Below are 14,811 nucleotides of genomic sequence, written 5' to 3'. Positions count from 1 at the left end.
ACTACATGCATGCTACATACATACTGCATGCTACATACATACTACATACATACCACATATATACTACATACATACTACATGCATGCTACATACTACATACATACCACATATATACTACATACATACTACATGCATGCTACATACATACTACATGCATGCTACATACATACTACATATATACTACATGCATGCTACATACATACTACATGATACATACATACTACATATATACTACATACATACTACATACATGCTACATACATGCTACATACATACTGCATGCTACATACATACTACATACATACTACATACATACTACATACATACCACATATATACTACATACAATACATTCATACAATACATACATAGACATACAGTACATATAACATAGAGTAACATACTTACCAATACTTGTCACATTGTTCCCCGAAGCCATTGTCTTTTACGGAATAAATATGTGGGAATTTCCCACGCAGCAATGGCATAAAGTGAGACTAGGGACTTTTTTTTTTTTAAGTGGCGGAGGAATACAGTGCGGAAGGATACCTACCTTCCGTCATTGGATTCCTGCAGCCCGTAGAGAACGGCAGCAACAGCTGATGCTGCAGTTCTCTACCCAAGATCGTCGTGGGACACACTCGTGGACTGCTTCGGATCGTGGGTGAGTATTTTTGTGGTTTGTTATGTTAATATTTATTCCGTAAAAGACAATGGCTTCGGGGAACAATGTGACAAGTATTGGTAAGTATGTTACTCTATGTTATATGTACTGTATGTCTATGTATGTATTGTATGAATGTATTGTATGTAGTATGTATGTGGTATGTATGTAGTATGTATGTAGTATGTGTGTAGCATGCAGTATGTATGTAGCATGTATGTAGCATGTATGTAGTATGTATGTAGTATATATGTAGTATGTATGTAGCATGTAGTATGTATGTAGCATGCATGTAGTATATATGTAGTATGTATGTAGCATGGATGTAGTATGTATGTAGCATGCATGTAGTATGTATGTAGTATGTATGTAGTATGTATGTAGTATGTATGTAGCATGCAGTATGTATGTAGCATGCATGTAGTATATATGTAGTATGTATGTAGCATGTAGTATGTATGTAGCATGCATGTAGTATGTATGTAGTATGTATGTAGTATGTATGTAGTATGTATGTAGCATGCAGTATATATGTAGCATGCATGTAGTATATATGTAGTATGTATGTAGCATGTAGTATGTATGTAGCATGCATGTAGTATGTATGTAGTATGTATGTAGTATATATGTAGTATGTATGTAGCATGTAGTATGTATGTAGCATGCATGTAGTATATATGTAGTATGTAGCATGTAGTATGTATGTAGCATGCATGTAGTATGTATGTAGCATGCAGTATGTATGTAGTATGTATGTAGTATGTATGTAGTATGTATGTAGTATGTATGTAGTATTTTTTTTTTTTTTTTTTTTAACATTTAACACATTAGCCGGATGATGGGACTACTACTGTCCCATCATTGGCTAATGTGTCAATCACTGTCATGGTAGCAGGCATCGCCAGATGGGACTTATAGTCCCATCGGACGATGCTTGCACAGACCCCTGGACATCAGCACAGCCCCCCGGCAGGCCGGCACAGCCCCCCGGCAGGCCGGTACAGACCCCCACAGGGTGCACAGCCCCCCGGCAGGCCGGCACAGCCCCCCGGCAGGCCGGCACAGACCACCGGAGCCTGCACAGACCCCCTGGCAGGCCGGCACAGACCACCGGAGCCTGCACAGACCCCCTGGCAGGCCGGCACAGCCCCCCGGCAGGCCGGCACAGCCCACCGGAGCCTGCACAGCCCCCCGGCAGGCCGGCACAGCCCCCCGGCAGGCCGGCACAGACCACCGGAGCCTGCACAGACCCCCTGGCAGGCCGGCACAGCCCCCCGAAAGGCCCGTACAGACCCCAGAGAGGCTGTACAAGGCAAAAATAGGGTTTTTCTTATTCCGATACCGGAAGTCCCATAGACTTGAATGGGACTTCCGGTATCGGAATCGGCGATACCGATACTTTTTTTTAAGATCGGCCGATCCATTCCGATCCGATACTTTGAAGTATCGGACGGTATCGCTCAACTCTAATAACTATGCTTTATGTTTTGTCCTCATGAGTGTGACTTACACACTTTATTCATTTTTATGGACAATTATGCTCTTTCTACTACCATTTTCATGAGACTTTTGCATGCATTTTTGCAGGCTATTTGGCCTGTGTCTGACTTCAATGTGTATCCTGTCCGCCTCCTATTTGTGAGAGTTTATTAAGATCCACGCCATTTGTAACCATTTTTTATCTGTCTCCATTTTTCAATAAAGTTTTGTACTTTTTTGTGTCTATTGTTCTTTTGTTGGTTTTCCTTCCCCCCCTTACCACATTAAAAAACTGTAAAGCGTTTATTCCCCTACATTTCTCAATGCTGCAGCTTTGTAGCTGCTTCTTTTACGCCTCCTTTTTTACAGTGACAGCACATCATCCAATATTTGTTTTCCCATCCATGGAGCATTTAAGCCTCAACCTGATTCACCAGAAATGCTCACTAATCCTTCTAGACATGCCCATGTTGCAGAACAAGCACCATGAGTAAGAGTATCTTAGGTGTGCTCGGATAATATGCGAATCATGCAGCCGCAGGGACTTGAGCATACTATTCAAGCATGCCAGAGATACTCGGATAACACCTGAGCGTGCTCCAATAATACGATATCTGAGCATGCCCAGATACTCGGATAACACCCGAGCATTCTCCAATAATATGATATCTGAGCACACCAGAGAAACTTGGAGAACACCTCAGCATGCTCCAATGACACGATATCCATGGACGCCCAGACACTTGGATAACACCTGAGGGTGCTCCAAAAACACAATATCTGAGCATGCCCATGTAGAGTGGGTGGGTCAAGCTGGGGGGTGGTCCCTCGATATATCGCGCAGTGACGTACAGACACAAGATAGAGGCAAGTTTCGGGTGCAACAGGTCCAAGTTTATTTTCCACCGTCCGACTGACGGCCCTCACAGCACACCGCAATATATTTCTCATGGCCCTCCAAGTCCAGGGCCGCTTCACACACCATACTTTACACCAGGGACGTATTTATATGTACCACCCCCTTTTCACTCTGTGACGATCCTGTCAGCTCAGTCACTGTGGCCGCCTTAGGCCCGTACACCATCAGCACTTTACTGGTAAGTTTTGTCATTCCAAATATGGTATCCTACACCCAGAGCCTCGTCTATACTGCAGTTCTTCCTGTCAGGACCACCCCCCTGACTTCTTTTCACCTCAGTCCCCCCTGGTTAGGTTTTCCTCACAGTGCACAAACTGTCACAGTCTTCCTGTCACTTGAGCTCCCCCTGGGGACTGGAACTTTCTGTAACCCTCCTGTCAAATTTATATCATTCCCGATTCCCTGTAACTCCGCCCCCCTTGACCAATGGTTTCCTAAGCCCTAAGCTGATGTCAAGTCCTTTGCTCACACTCCTCCCTGCCCTCTAATGGTCAACCCAAGGTACTGCACGTCCACTACACTTTCTCAGCTGTTTCCCCACTGTAGTAACTGACACCTGTCTAAACTGTGCAAACCTTCCTTTCTCTATTCTGACAAGTCTGTCCGTCCGTCAGGTCACCTTCCCTACACTCTCCCTTCCTTTGTCTATTGTCGTCCTCGACAATTGTAATCCCTGCCTTCGTCGTTCTGAAACTTCACCTACACTCTGTTGTCGGACCAGTTGTTGGGCCAAACCCACTACCCGCGGGGCCGAACCATACTGGGAGCACCATGCTCTGAGCAGCCTACTGCTACTCACCAGCGCACACGCCACATGACAACGTCTTTCAAATTGGGCTAGGTACACCCATATTCTCAACTCGGGGGAGTGACATAAGGAGTGCAAGAAAGGCTGACAACGGCCGTTTCGCGCTGCTCGAGCGCTTCAACCCGTTGAAGCGCTCGAGCAGCGCGAAACGGCCGTTGTCAGCCTTTCTTGCACTCCTTATGTCACTCCCCCGACTTGACATGTTCATGATATGTCAATAAATCAGTGAAACTTCCATCTCGATGAGTGCGACCTTTTCTCTTTGCATGGATTCCCAGGATTGACTGTTCCAGGTCTGGCACCCGAGATTCCCAGCTGCTGGGCTTCTGTATGCCACACATCATTTGAAGTCACACGGTAACAGCGGTGCCGTCCGCTTTTTATCTTGAGTTTTGTGACACCCATATTCTCTCTATGGCGTGTACCTTCCCCTACTCTCCCCTTCTGTCACCTTCCACTGTCCGGTACGCCATGATTGAGGCCTCACACCTACCAGATCATTGCCGGCATCCATCTTTCTCCTTCAGGGGTGTCCGTGGTGTCGGGGACCTGACCTAGGACGGCTGTCTTTCTCACGTCTTCCATCTCTTTTACCTTTCTTTCAGTTACATGTCATGGTCGGCGTCTCGGTCTCCCAGACCTTCTCCACACATAGACCCCTTTCGGATCTCACACTTCCCTTTGGTCACACAGACCTTCCCTTACCCGGACCTGTTGCATTTTTCTTGTGCATATTATACAACAAAACAACTTTATAATATCACAAATACCCCATTTTCATATTTTTTTTTTCTTTTCTATTGCTTCAAAAATCAACATACAACAATAAAAACATCACATGTTCTCCTCCCCCCTTCCTTGGACATGGACACTCTCTCTTCTTGACATCCCCACTTTGCCAGGCTTAATACCAAAAAGAAAAACCCAAACTTCTATATTAAACTCTTTTTTTTTAACTCAGACGCAAACTGTCCTTGTGATTTGCACAACGGTGCAACGAAATTTCGAAAGTTCAAACCACTTCCTAGTGGCCGGCAGCAAGGGGCCCCACAGCCGTGGAGCACCCGGGATGTAGGGAGTATCCGCAACAGTCCTCTTTATGGGGGCTCATGTTCTTCTGGCTCAGCAATCACAGCTACCGCGTAATAGCCGCGCGGGACAGTACTCGTTGTAGTACGATATCAAGTCCCCCTCTTATAGAGCCCGCCGTGACGAATAGAGGCCACATTAATATAGACCTTCTGGCCGGTAGCTAGATCGCATATAAACCAATACCCTTTGGAAATGTTCGTATACACGAGCCGCCCCAAAGATCTCGTAGCCGCCATACCAGCCTCTCCCTTTGCATGGAGCAGGTTCCATATCTCCTGCTCCCGGGCCTTCTTTTTCTTGATAACCTCCGCGACCCAGACGGAGGGTACAGCACAGGCTCTGGAGTCCGGTGGGCAGGGCTTCGTTGAAGAAGAGAGCAGGGCAGAGGCGGTCGATGATGTCACTGGCCCAGCAGCCGCTGGGGCCGGGTGGCGGATCGGAGCGGCCATGTTCTTAGGAGTTTGGGCCACAGGGCCTGTCACACAGGCCGCAGTCGATTCCAGTGCCGGCATAGCAGCCACGGCCACAGGGTAGGCCGCACCTGCAATTTCATCCCAAGCTGGGGCAGCGGCTGCCTTTGAAGATGCGGTCGCTAGCGGCAGAGGGGATGCAACAGTGTCTTCTACGGTCAGGCTCCGCACCGGCGACACCGGGCATAGCGCCACTGGGTGGAGTGGTTCGGGACCAGGAGCGGAGGCCCTGCTCAGTCCTGCGTACTTGGCCAGGCTCTCGGGGACACAGGATGCCGCGCGCTGCAGCCGAATGGTAGGGGCCGCTTGCGGAGTCACTGTCGGGGCCGGGGGAATTCTCACCTTCCCCGGCGCCGTGGCCTCCATCTCCTCATCACGCAGCTCCTCCCGCAGTCTCCGCTCTTCATCCCGCCTTCCGGCAGGGCTAGCCTCCAGGCTCAGGGGCTCCGCAGGGAGGCTCTCCGCTGGTAACTTAGGTGACCGCTCTCAGTGGTTCCGCACAGGCTCCGCTCCTTCACTCAACATCCAGCTACCTGGCCGTGGCCCTGAGGGGAACGTTTCCTGGCACGACTTGACCTCCCGGCGCCACCGCCACTCTAGGCGCCCGATGCCCCAACATCCACAGCGTCTCATATCGTCCGATGGGCAGCACTCGAATGGCGCCAGACAGCCGCAGCCAAGCTTTTTCCCTGTGCCACTCCCTCTGCTGGGTGGGGCGATGGCAGACCTTTCCACCCACTTGTCAGGGTCCAGTACATGGGAGCGCCGGCCTCCTGGTACATATCGCTGGCTCCAGGGGTATGTAGGAGGGGGCCCCAGTTCATTGGGAACAACAGCAAAAACCTGGAACTCTCCTCTGCGCTGAAGCAGCACCACCATCTTGCACCAGTCCTGGTACCTCCCCGGATCTTCTGTTGGCGACGCAGATACGCCACAGCGCTCCCAATTTGTAATCCACAGGTGGGTAATTTGCATTCTACAGGTGTTTGTAATCCAAGCAGTGTAGTCCAAGTCTTTCTCCATTCTTTAGGGCAGGCCCACCGCAGAAGATGACGCATTAGCGGCGGCGATCCTGCCAACTACGCCAAGTGTAGAGTCGGTGGGTCGAGCTGGTCCCTCGATATACCGTGCAGTGACGTACAGACACAAGATAGAGGCAAGTTTCGGGTGCAACAGGTCCAAGTTTATTTTCCACCGTCCGACTGACGGCCCTCACTGCACACCGCAATATCTTTCTCACGGCCCTCCGTGTCCAGGGCCGCTTCACACACCGTACTTTACACCAGGGACATATTTATACGTACCGCCCCTTTTTCACTCTGTGACGATCCTGTCAGCTCAGTCACTGTGGCCGCCTTAGGCCCGTACACCATCAGCACTTTACTGGTCAGTTTCGTTGTTCCAAATACAGTATCCTACACCTAGAGCCTCGTCTATACTGCGGTTCTTCCTGTCAGGACTACCCCCCTGACTTCCTTTCACCTCAGTACCCCTGGTTTGGTTTTCCTCACAGTGCACAAACTGTCGTAGTCCTCCTGTCACTTGAGCTCCCCCTGGGGATTGGAACTTTCTGGAACCCTCCTGTCAAATTTATATCATTCCCAGTTCCCTGTATCTCCGCCCCCATGACTAACGGTTTCCTAAACCCTAAGCTGATGTCAAGTCCTTTGCTCACACTCCTCCCTGCCCTCTAATGGTCAACCCAAGGTACTGCACGTCCACTACACTTTCTCAGCTGTTTCCCCACTGTAGTAACTGACACCTGTCTAAACTGTGCAAACCTTCCTTTCTCTATTCTGACAAGTCTATCTGTCCGGTCACCTTCCCTACACCCAGATACTCGGATAACACATGAGTATGCTTCAATAATTTGCTATCCGAGTACGCCAAGATACTCGGATAACACCCGAGCGTGCCCAGATACTCGGATAACACCCAAGCGTGCTCCAATAACACGATACCCGAGCACACCCAGATTCTCGGATAACACCCGAGTGTACTCCAATAACACGATACCCGAGCACACCCAGATACTCAGATAACACCCGAGAGTGCTCCAATAACATGACGATATCAAAGCATGCCCAGATGCTCGGATAACACACAAACGTGCTCCAATATCATGATATCTGAGGATGCCCTGATACTCAGATAACACCGGAGTGAGCTCCAATAACACGATATCCCAGCACGCCCAGACACTCAGATAACACCCGATCATGCTCCAATAACACGGTATCTGAGCACCCCCCAGATACTAGGATAACACCCGAGCGTGATCCAATAACATGATATCTGAGGACACCCAGACACTTGGATAACACTCGAGCGTGCTCCAATAACACGATATCCAAGTACGCCCAGTCACTGGGATAACACTCGAGCATGCTCCAATAACTAATGATGAGTGAATTTGTTCAGAGAACGATGGCCAAACGTAAATTCGGCATGAATATGGCACATTCGGATTCGTGATTGGAAACCCAAGCAAAATTTTATAAAATCAGTAAAAATCTGTATCATTCGGTAAAAGTGTGGGAAAATATTTGCGTTGCCACAAAAATATTTTAAGCACTTTAGCAACGATAATGGTGGTGTATCATGCGCATTTGGCCCATGTTTGATGAGGGGAGAGGGTTTGCAGAGCTCAGAGGCGCAGTGTTCTTGTAAGCACAGCAGTCATTTTTTTTCTTTTTCCTTACTTTATGTGTGCACATTGTGGCTATCCAATCAGGGCGCAGGAAACGCCCACAATTTCGGGACACTACGGCTTGTGACATTGGCTGCTAAAATCACATGTCCCTCTCCATATAAATAACGGACATCTTGTTTTAGCGCCATTTTGACACTATAACTGCTCAGAGAGGCTGCTCCTGACGCTGCCACTGTTATCAGCAAGATTTTAGCAAGATAGTTAGGCGATGGTGTATCAGTCAGATAGTGTAGCTAGATAGGATCCAGTGTGGCTGTAAAATTTACATTCCAGAAATTTTTTTGGGGGGGCCATTACTGAGGTCCACAGACAAAGCAAGCAGGGCACATGTCCTACGAGTGTATTGTGCACTGCTTCTATAGTGCTCCATGCACAAGTATAGCAGTCTAAATAATATTTTTTCAGTAGCTAAATGTGAAAAAGTCTGCTGTACCCCACATTTAGCTAGTAAGATAGGTGGTTGTATATCAGTCAGATAGTGTAGCTAGATAGTGTCCAGTGTGGCTGTAACATTTACCTTCCGGATTTTTTTTTCTTTTTTTGGACATTACTGAGGTCCACAGACAAAGTAAGCAGGGCACGTGTTGTATACTGCTTCTATTGTGATCCATGCATAGCATTCTAATTCACATGTAGCTATAGAAAAAATATTAAACAGCCTGCTGTATCCCACCTTGTCATTTTGTGGCGGTGATGTGAACTTGTCTGCAGACCTTAGGCACCTTAAAAAAAATTATAATTTTTCTGTTGCAAAAAGTTAGACAACACGCAGTATCACACTTCGTCATTTGGTTGGGTTGGAATTAAGCTGTAGAGGCCTGATCCAGAGGCCACAAAAAATTGTTCTGTTATTAACGTCATACAGTAAGGGACCTGACTTTAAAATAGTTTGTAGCATCTAGTGTGTTATAGAGGCCTGATCCATAGGCCACAAATTAGTCTTCTGTTATTAATGTGATACAGTAAGGACCTGACTTTAAAAGAGTTTGTAGCATCTAGTGTGTTATAGAGGCCTGATCCATAGGCCACAAAAAAAGTCTTCTGTTATTAACGTCATACAGTAAGGGACCTTGTCAAGCTGCAGCACAGGTAAATGCAGAGTAACGCAAGCTCCAATAGATTGCAGCAGAGTGGAGAGATCTAAAACTCTGCTCAGAGCAGACCAACAGAACTGCAGCAAGACTACCACCAGATGGCAGCAGAATACTCAGAAGAGCTGAGTCCATACCAGAGAGTTGCGTAGTACATAGGGGAATGCCAAACACACAGTCAAAGAAGCACCAAAAGGTCAGTGCCGGTCCGTAGCAGAAGTATCAGAAGGAAGAAACAGAATCAGGTCAGAGCCAAAGCAGAGTCGAGTACCGGGGAATCCAAATACACAGGGATGCACAGAGTCAGGACGGGTAGGAGAGGAGTGCACAGACACAGGCAAAGTCAGCTAAATGCAGCAGGACAAATCAGTGGTTCACCAGAGCCTGCTACATACTCTGTAGGCAGGAAATATAACTGGCACTGCCTGCAGGATGCAGCACAGAGAAATAGCAGACCTGACACCGGAACGAGGCAGAGAAAGTTAACCTCTGACATGAACAGACCGGGAAAGGAGAGCCAAGACCAAAATCCTGTCTGGATCATGACAGACCTGACTTTAAAACAGTTTGTAGCAACTAGTGTGTTATAGAGGCCTGATCCATAGGCCACAAAAAAGTATTCTGTGATTAACATCATACAGTAAGGGACCTGACTTTAAAATTGTTTGTATTATAACTTCTTTGACATACAGGACTCATCCGCACTCAAACAATTTTTTTTTCTGTGACTAACATGATACAACATGCCATATTTCAACTTTGAATTTACCGTTGCTGAAATTCAGCTTTTGCCGAGGTGGTGCACAGTTTAAAACCTAATTTTTCGTTGCTAATACTGTGCTCCTACCACACTATCTGAGCAACATGACAGGGAAAAAGTGAGGCCGTGGTGGAAGAGGAATTAGGCTTAGTGTTCAAAGTGTACGCTGGTAGGTGGTAAAGACGGGCCGGAGCGAGCCGCACAACCCCCCCAGCGGCTTCATGACAGTGGGTTGGAGGGAAGGGGTTAATTATCCCAGGGGGTGGAGGAGGTGGATAAAGGGGGGTATATTAGGAGGCTTATGGGGGCGGTTACCTCTAGTTCCCGCTCCGGAGCCACGAGTGATTGTCCACAAGCATGGAGTCCATATCCACGGAACTGGAGAGGCTGCGGGTGGCAGCAGAGGCGCAGCCTGATGGATGGCTAGAGGAGCAGGTGGCCGGGATCATCGGGGGGAGGCGGCGGATTGGCCACAGTTCCTTCTCCGCGTACAAGGCGGCGGGTGAGGCCTCCAGAGCGCCTGTCCCCGGATGCTGCGCCAACCACCCAGCGCTGGCGTCGGAGCCCCTCCAGGGACCCTCCAACTCGGGTGCCTGCTGGTAGGCGTGCTGGCAGACCCCGGGCCGGGAGGAATCCATGGGCCGGCCTGGGTGCAGCGGCAGTCGCTAGGCCTTCTCCTAGGCCTGATCGGGAGGCGGAGCCTGCACGCGCCGGGTCGGTGCAGATGAAGTCACAGCAGGCCGCCATGGAGTCATGTGGCCTGCCAGCTCGGTGCGTGGTGACGGTGAGAGGGCCAGTGTTGGTGGATTATCGAGCGGCAGCCCCAGCGGTCGGGGCGGGCGAGTGTGCCCTGTGATGTGGGCCCCCTGACTGGACCAGCGGCAGGGGAGGACCAAGGACAGCGACCGACAGTCATGGGGGGTGCGGGCGGTAGGTGGCCACAGGCGGCAGCCCCTGTGCCTGTGCAGCCCACTGGCCTCAGCGGGGGTCGGAGCGATGAAGATCTCAGAAGAGAGTGGCCCAGGAGTGCAGCGGTGTCAAGAGAGCCTGTTTAGGTGAGTATCAGACCTCTGGGGACAGAGGGTCTGAGGCGAAGCTCCAGTTTTGACGCACAGTGGGATTCGGGAATGGCGGCTGGAGGAGACACAGCGTCCTCCCAGCCCGGTGAGTATGGCTCTTTGGCTTGTCTGTCATCATCCCTAGTGAGGTCCCCTGCGGTCGGAAGCGGGGTAGGGGGCCGGCCGGTGGCATTAGGACAGGTAGTGGGGGAACAGGGCCTGTCAACAATCGGGGGGCTTGGGGAGATTTTAGCTTCCATGCGGGATTTGTTGGCGTGGATGGAGGGAGTTAGAGAGCCATCAGCGCATTTAGCCGCCTGGGCAGGAGCGAGGGGCCTGCCCGTCGGGGGCGGCTACCAGGGTCTCAGTGGGCCAAGTGGACCCTGTGTCTGTTTCAGTTCAGACTGAAAAAGAGAAGGAATGTTGGATCCATTTAGATGATAGGGCCCATGGGGAGGTGTATGTATGCTTTGAGGGCCCTCTGGGTGCTCATCTTAAAAAGGAGATGCAGGAAAAGATCTGGAAGGAAGAGTACGTCGAGATTTTTTTCCCTGCTACCGCTGGAAAAGTTCAATTTGGATAATTGAAAGAAGGATGATAGCAAAAAAGAGGAGGAGGAAAAATGGAGATGGCGTTTGATTCCGCAAACGTTTGCTAATTGGCTCCAGGCGTTTGCAATTTTGGCTAGCGTGATTGGTGAGAAGGCGCCTGAGAACTGTTCTCCTATTTTTAGTTATTTAGATTCAATTGGGGAGGCGTATAGGGTATACGGAGGTCAGGCTTGGCCCCGTTACGTCGAGCAGTTTTGGCAGAGGAAGGCAGTTCGTCCGGCGATGAGGTGGGATCAGAAAGACATAAATCTGTGGTTGAAGGTTATGACACAGACTAAGTTCGGCCATTCCTTTCCTGGGGGGGGAGCTGGGGGGGCCGGTTCTTCAAATGCGCAAAGCGGTGGTCAAGGGGCAGGCGGTCAGTCGGGGCAGTCAGGCACCAAGAAACAGGGTCTCTGCTGGCAATTTAATGATGGGCAGTGTAAATTCGGGGCAAGCTGCAAATTCAAGCACCTTTGCTCCCATTGTGGCGGAACCTCGCATGGTGCTTCCAGATGCTTTAGGAAGCAGAAAGGAAAAGCAGAGAGTGGTAATTCCAAAGGGGGGGACGCCAGTGAAACCGGCCGCGATGGCCACTTATCTAAATAAGTTTCCGGATGGTGTGAAGGCGGAACTGTTGTTGTCTGTTTTCAGGGACGGTTTTAGAATTCTTGACCCTCATTTTGAGATACGATGGGGGCTGAAGAATCTCAGGTCAGCAGACCTGTATGGTGCGGTGGTGTCGGAAAAGTTGGCAAAGGAATTTCAGTTGGGAAGAATTTCGGGGCCGTTTAAGGATCCTCCGTTTGAGGATTTGGCCGTTTCGCCCCTATGGTTGGTGCCGAAGAAAGAGCCGAATAAGTTTAGGCTCATTCATCACCTGTCTTTCCCTTGTGGTAGGTCGGTGAATGATGGAATTGATCCAGAACTGTGCTCGGTGGTGTATACGTCTTTTGATGAGGCGGCAAAGTGGGTTCGGAGGTGTGGAAAGGGGGCACTTTTGGCTAAAACGGATATCGAGTCGGCGTTTCGGTTGCTCCCGGTTCATCCAGAGAATGTTAGGTTGTTGGGCTGTTACTGGGGGGGGAATTTTTTGTTGATAGGTGTTTGCCAATGGGCTGCTCGGTTTCTTGCGCGTTTATTGAGGCGTTCAGTTCTTTTCTCGAATGGGTTGTCGGGGATGTGTCGGGTTTTGATTCCTTGATTCATTACTTAGATGATTTTTTGTGTATCGGTCCGGGTGACTCAGGCTGTTGTGAGAGGCTGCTTAGGGCCGTGGAGTGGGTAGCTGAGCGTTTTGGCGTACCGCTTGCTCCAGGAAAAATGGAGGGGCCTTGTACGTGCCTGTCTTTTTTGGGAATCGTGATTGATTCGGTGACTTGGGAGTTCCGTTTACCGGAGGATAAGGTGAAGGCGTTGCGGGATGAGGTGTCTCGAGCTAGACAGTTAAAGAAATTGTCATTGAGAGAGGTTTAGTCACTACTTGGTAAATTGAATTTTGCTTGTCGCATTATTCCAATGGGTATGGTCTTTTCTCGGCGGTTGGCGAGAGCTACGGCGGGATTGTTTTTGGAGCAATACAACGGATGATCGTTACTTATGGAGGAGGCGGTTGTAAATGATGAGTTGGATCTGTTTACGGATGCGTCTGATGCAGTAGATTTTGGGGCATATTTTAAGGGCCAATGGTCCGCGGCTGCATGGCCTGATGAGTGGTTTCAGCTAGGCCTCGTTAAGAATCCGCCAGGAAATCCGCTCCCAATCACCAAGTTCAGTGACTCCCATCCCTCCCTGCATTTCCCCTGGCTCACTCTCCACATTCGATCCCATCACAGAAGACGAAGTCTCCAGGCTCCTCTCCTCTTCTCGTCCGACTACATGCACAACCGATCCCATTCCCTTACATCTCCTCCAGTCTCTCTCTCCAGTCGTCACAACTCACCTAACTACAATCTTTAATCTCTCCCTCTCCTCTGGCATTTTCCCCTCCTCCTTCAAACACTCTATCATTACTCCATTACTAAAGAAACCCACCCTCGACCCATCCTGCACAAACAACTACAGACCATTCTCCAATCTCCCCTTCATCTCTAAAGTCTTGAAGCGTCTGATATACTCCCGCCTTACCCACTACCTCTCCACTCACTCCCTCCTAGACCCTTCACAGTCCGGTTTCCGCCCCCTACATTCGACAGAAACTGCACTCATCAAAGTGACCAATGACCTTCTGACAGCAAAACGTAACGGTGACCACTCTCTGCTCATTCTTCTCGACCTTTCTGCAGCTTTCGACACTGTTGACCACCCTCTCCTACTCTCTAGGCTCCAGTCACTAGGCATTAAGGACACTGCTCTCTCCTGGTTCTCCTCCTATCTTTCTGACCGCTCCTTCAGTGTTCTGTTCTCTGGCTCCACTTCATCTCGTCTTCCTCTCACTGTCGGGGTACCTCAGGGCTCAGTCCTTGGCCCCCTTCTCTTCTCTCTCTACACAGCCCCAATTGGACAGACCATCAGCAGATTTGGCTTTCAGTACCATCTTTATGCTGATGACACACAACTATACACATCATCCCCTGACCTTACCCCCTCTGTACTACAGAACGCCACTGACTGTCTGTCTGCAGTCTCCAACATCATGTCTGCTCTCTATCTGAAACTCAACCTCTCCAAAACTGAACTTCTTCTGCTCCCGCCATCTACTAACCTCCCTAAATCTGACATTTCCCTCTCCGTGAGTGGGACCATAATAACACCCCGACAGCAGGCGCGCTGTCTGGGCGTTATGCTTGACTCCGATCTCTCCTTCACCTCCCATATACAATCTCTTGCCCGCTCGTGCCGCTTACACCTAAAGAATATCTCTAGAATCCGCCCTTTTCTCACCATGGAAACAGCAAAAACCCTCACTGTCGCCCTGATCCTCTCCCGCCTGGACTACTGTAACGCTCTATTAATTGGCCTCCCCCTCACTCGACACTCCCCTTTCCAGTCCATCCTTAATGCAGCAGCCAGGGTTGTCCATCTGGCTAATCGTTTCTCGGACGCATCCGCTCTTCGCCAGTCGTTACACTGGCTGCCCATTCATTACAGGATACAATTCAAGGTACTTGTTCTCACCCACAAAGCTATCCACAGTGCGGCACCCCCTTACATCTCCTCCCTCATTTC

This window comes from Dendrobates tinctorius, unplaced genomic scaffold (assembly GCF_039654945.1).
Source record: "Dendrobates tinctorius isolate UK_male_01 unplaced genomic scaffold, ASM3965494v1 ptg000114l, whole genome shotgun sequence".
NCBI lineage: Eukaryota > Metazoa > Chordata > Amphibia > Anura > Dendrobatidae > Dendrobates > Dendrobates tinctorius.
The sequence above is the reverse complement of the archived record's forward strand: the minus strand, read 5'-3'. Positions refer to the sequence as shown.